At 47.5% G+C, this 5,000-nt stretch overlaps 1 non-coding gene and 1 pseudogene across 1 annotated transcript in view; both read right to left on the bottom strand.

Annotated features, from left to right (window-relative positions):
• Positions 1-3,869: 3,869 nt before the first annotated feature.
• Positions 3,870-4,016, bottom strand: LOC138780485 (U2 spliceosomal RNA; annotated as a pseudogene).
• A 931-nt stretch (positions 4,017-4,947) lies between these two features.
• The window catches only part of LOC138780460 (U2 spliceosomal RNA), a 191-nt gene continuing 138 nt past the window's right edge, over positions 4,948-5,000 (bottom strand). Inside the window, exon 1 of the small nuclear RNA XR_011361314.1 lies at positions 4,948-5,000. This exon is cut by the window's right edge and continues 138 nt beyond it. This is a non-coding gene — a small nuclear RNA (U2 spliceosomal RNA).

Here is a 5,000-nt window from a genome sequence, read left to right as displayed (position 1 = left end):
GGAGACACCTAAAATCTGCACAGTATCGGACACCGGAACAGGAATGTCTCTTAAAACCATTCCACTTATATTTAAAATGCTGCTTTTGTTTAAATTAACTTTAAAACCGGAGGCACAAGAAAAAAACTGGATCTGCTTCAAAGTTTTTTGAAGCGATGGGGCGTCCCTGCAAAGCACCGTGACATCATCCATGTACCCCACTGCTTTGGCCTCGAGTCCCCCTCCTCCCGGCAGGGGGACTCCGTGAATCTGTTTGTCTCTCCGAATGGCACACATTAGAGGCTCTAAGGCGCAGATGAAAAGCAGTGGGGACAAGGGACACCCCTGCTTCACTCCGGATTTTAAAAGAATGTTCCGTGTCTTAAAACCATTTACTAAAATTTTACTTGTGCAGCCTTGATAAAACGCTTTAAGAGATAATAAAAAACCCTCCGGTATACCCATTTTTTCTAAAACCTTAAAAAGATAAAAATGCGATACCCTGTCAAATGCCTTTTCGAAGTCTATGGATAAAACGGCAAGTTGTCCTTTTCTTGACTGGGTATCGCTGATCACGTCCTTAATAAGGTTTAAAATGTCCCAGATGCTTCTCCCGGGTACCCCACAGACCTGATTGCAATGGATTAGCTTGTCGATCACGGCCTTCAGACGGTTTGCACACAGTTTGGCCATGATCTTGTAGTCACAATTCAGAAGGGTGATTGGTCTCCAATTCCTCAAACTCGACCTGTCTCCCTTCTTGAAGAGGAGGGAGACATCACCCTTCTTCCACGACCCCGGGAGAGCTTTGGACTTAAAAACATCGGTTAAGAGATTAAAAAGGTCGTCCTTTAAAATCCCGTAAAAAGTCACATAAAATTCTATGGGTATACCGTCGGGCCCAGGTACCTTACCTGTCTTAAAACTTTTAACAGTCTCTAAAACCTCCTGCTCCGTGATGTTCTGTAATAAAAGGGACTGGGAGACAGGGTCTAAAACATTAGTGATCTCCTCCAATGAGTCATTTAAAAAACATTCATCAATGTTTTTTGTGTTAAAAAGATCCGCATAAAATTCATACACTTTTGTTAAAATACCCTGTACATCATTTTCATCATCAATATTGTCAATTAAAACTTTCTTTTCCGTAACTTTCTTAAAAAAGTACCTGGAGCAGGTCTCGTTCTCTTCCAGATGTTTTATTTTAGAACGGAATATCAGTTCTTTCCCTTTCTGCTCCAGGCACTGAGAGATCTCTTTCCTTATATCAATAATCTCTTTTTCTACTTCAATACCGTGATCTCTGAACTTGTACAGGGTTTGCAGGCGAGTATTTAAAAGGTTAAAAAAGGCACGTTTCTCCTTAGCTTTTGAAATCCCAACGTCTATAAAAAATTCTTTTATCTTTAATTTCATTTTTTCCCACCAAGCACTGATGGGAATGTTGGGATTTCTTACTCGCCTGCAATCCTTATAAAAAGTGATAAAATCAGATAAAACCTGCGGATCTTCTAAAAGGGACACGTTTAATTTCCAGGCATTCTTACCAGTTCTCCTGTTAAAATCGCTTTTCACTTTAAAAAACAATAGCTTGTGATCTGAAAAAATATTCGTAAAAAGATCACATTTAAAAGGCAGTACTTGATAAGAGCAGAAAATAAAATCAATTCTAGATTTGCAATTGACGTTACCCCATGTAACGCCGGCTTCCTCAGGTGCATTCATATTACATTTCTTAAAAACATCGGTGAGTTTAAAATCTAAAACAATATTCTTAAGCATGGAAGACGTCTTATCATAGTTTCTACTCACTGAGGTTGAAAGCCGGCGTTCCCCCCTTAAAATACAGTTAAAATCACCTGCTAAAACAAGAGGTTCAGAATCGTTAATAAAAAGCGGTAAAACTTCTAGCATTCTAGCTCTTTCATTTTTTTCAGGAGAACCATAAAAGTTTAAAAACTGCCATTTAATACCATTGATAAAAGCTTTTACAAGTAAAATTCTGCCTGGTAAAATTTCAATAAAAGAATCAATTAAAACGTTCCCTTTAAAAAGTATGGCGACCCCTGCTGATCTGGATTCGTTGGATCCAGACCAGATTGACGGACCGTGCACCCAGTCGTCTTCATATTTCTTATACGTCATGCAATGCGGGATGCTGCACTCCTGCAGGAAGAAGACGGAAGCAGCAAAAACCGTCAGATAATTAAAAAGGGCAACCCTTCTCACTTTTGCCTGTAGACTTCTTACGTTAAGTGAGAGACCGGACAACTCAGCCATTGGAGAGTGTAAAGGAAATCAATCTCGCAACAGGACTACAACTCTCCGGCTACACCAGAGACCCCACTCGAGCTCTCATATCCCCCCACGTCCGAGTCTACTGTGCACATGGACGATGCCGGGGATGAACTACCGTCGCTCAAGTGACTCCCCGGACCCCAGGCAGCAGTAGGGGCCACAGTGTCACCCCATACAGAACATACGGGCAGCACGGTTTGTTGGGTTCCCGACTCACTTATTTCCGCTATCCCCTCCGCAGGGGTGGGATGTTTGCTTATTGCGGTTTCCGGCACCTCAGAGATGGTGACCCCTGAGGCCCCCTCCTGGCAGAGAGGGGGCGGGGTGCCCCGGCGTGGGGCCTTTGGAGGAGCGTCACTTGGTTTCCCCACAACGGTGAGTACTTCCATCGGCTCCTCCTGCACCACCTCCGAGTAGAGCCGGGACCCGGAGCCCTTGCGCCGCTTAACCGTGGCCTCACCACCGGGGTCTTTCCACTCTGGCACAGCCTGTACCGAAGGCTGTTGGGCCAGAGAGCCGGCGCCAGTCGGCACACCTTCCACCCCAGTTTCCTGGGGAGGGGCCTCCTTCCGGCCACCAGCTCTCTTTTTCCCCGTCCTCTGCGCCTTAGGGCCCTCTGCCGATCTCTCTAGGGGAGTCACTGATGTGTCCATTGCATCACCCGTCTCCGGCTCTTGTGGGGGGGCACTTTGGGTCTCTGGTTGCCCAGGCTGGTGTCCTGGTCTAGGCTTGGGTTGCCCTGGCTGCTCCGTCTTTCTCGGTCTGTGGGGACAGTTTGCATACAGGTGACCGATGTTGTGGCAAAAATTACATCTGGCTCCTTGACGGCACTCTTGTGTTTCATGTTCGGAGCTGCCACATTTCTTGCATGTACTGTCACACTGTTCTTTTGAGTGCCCATATTTGTGACATGCCCTGCAGAAGTCAGGCATTCCCGCAAAGTAGAGGTCGCCACACATGTTGTTCAATTTAAAACGTGCTGGTGGTAATCTCACTCCCCCTACAAAGTTGGGGTCGTTAATGCACGTAACTAAAAACCGCCATTTTGAGGTCCAAATACCAAACTCGTTCATAATCTTCCCCTGACACTTCACGCTCTTAAAGTAGGCTGCCAGGAAGGCTTCCACGTCTTTTAGACTAGCGAAAGGGGAATACATCTTAATCACTACAAGTTTGGTAATATCGAGGACGTGCTCAATGATCTGGACCCCCCCAAGCTTCGGATGTTCCTTCCCGGGAATACTCGCCACGAAATCTCGAAAGATTCCCTCTTCGGTGAACGATACATCGTATATCCTACGCTTGGGGTAGTCCTGGATCGCCAATATCTCTCGCTTCTGGATGTTAAAAATTCCCATGAGCACGTCCTCCACGACAAACTTCAGCCCTCGAGTGTCTTCCGTATCACCTGTGAGTATGACTCGCACAGTGTTCTTAATCCGGGCATAAGCCGGTACGGAACCTGGATCCGCATCCATGGTTCTCGATGGTACGCAACGTAACGCTCTGCTTCGCTCCGTAAAGCTCCGCTCCGCAACGCTCCGCTCCGCCCTCCCTTGATCCGAAGATCGCAGGAGGCGATCGCAACCCGTTGTCTGGGGACTAAGCCGCCTGCCTATAGCAGCATGGGGACAATCCCCCAAGGCCGACAGGACGGGTACCCCAGACACCTCTTGACTTCGAAACAAGTGCAGCAACAGGTACTACACTTGATCTTAGCCAAAAGGCCGAGAAGCGATGGCCACAACGGTTTCCCGAAAACTCCCCTTCTCGGACACCACGTCCTTCTTGTTAAGGCGAAGCCAGACATACATACATACCCTATTATGCGCTCCACCCTCTCAGATGGCGGACCGGACGTGCTTTCACACTGCATCTCCTATTGCCTAGCACTGCCTCTGTCTTCCTTTCTGCTCTCAAATCTGAATAGCTCCACCCCCCAATCACACTGCGTCTGCTTCCACCTGATGGATGGCAGACATACACGTCTCTGTCTCTGTCTCCGTCTCTGTCTGGCATACATGACATGCAGCTAGCTCTTTGGCTGGCTGTCTCTGTAGCTGGCTGGCTGTCTCTGTGGCTGGCTGCCTAGCTGGCTAGCTTATTATTAGTACCTACCTACCTACCTACCTACCTATCTATCTATCTATCTATCTATCTATCTATCTATCTTATCTAATGTATCTAATCTATCTATCAAAGAACATGGAGGGTGAATTCTCCCAGCTGGAGCCGTAGGCAGGCAGCATCAGCAGGATACATCGGCCATCGGCCACCAGGAAATACAAAGGAAACGGTTTAATAAACGGCACCTACCTTTCCACCTACCTGCTCGGTCGCTTGACCGGCTGCAACTGAGCTGCTTGTTGTGCTGGCAGCTGTGTATAGCAGCAAAGCCTTGATGACATCACGTCCCGCGATGACATCACCAGCACTGGCCCGGCAGCCAAGTTGTAAACAAGTCTGGCAGTTGGTTGCCATGGCAACAGAGGCCAGCAAGTCTTGGACAAACAAACTTTTCGTAGCCACACTCGGGGGCTAATTTTTCGGGGTCGGTCCACCTGCGCACAACACACTCGAGGGAGGGATGTTTCTTGCAACACAGTAGTTTCAGGTGCAGCCGGCTTGTTTCCTTCTTCATTCTTTTGCTCTGTTTTTTGCAAACTCATTAGGGGGTGCACTGAACCTGGAGGCACTGCAATACCAGGTCAATGCCTGGAGAG

This window comes from Dendropsophus ebraccatus, unplaced genomic scaffold (genome assembly GCF_027789765.1).
Source record: "Dendropsophus ebraccatus isolate aDenEbr1 unplaced genomic scaffold, aDenEbr1.pat pat_scaffold_830_ctg1, whole genome shotgun sequence".
Lineage (NCBI taxonomy): Eukaryota > Metazoa > Chordata > Amphibia > Anura > Hylidae > Dendropsophus > Dendropsophus ebraccatus.
Note: the sequence above shows the minus strand (reverse complement) of the source record. Positions and strands in the feature narration are given on the sequence as shown.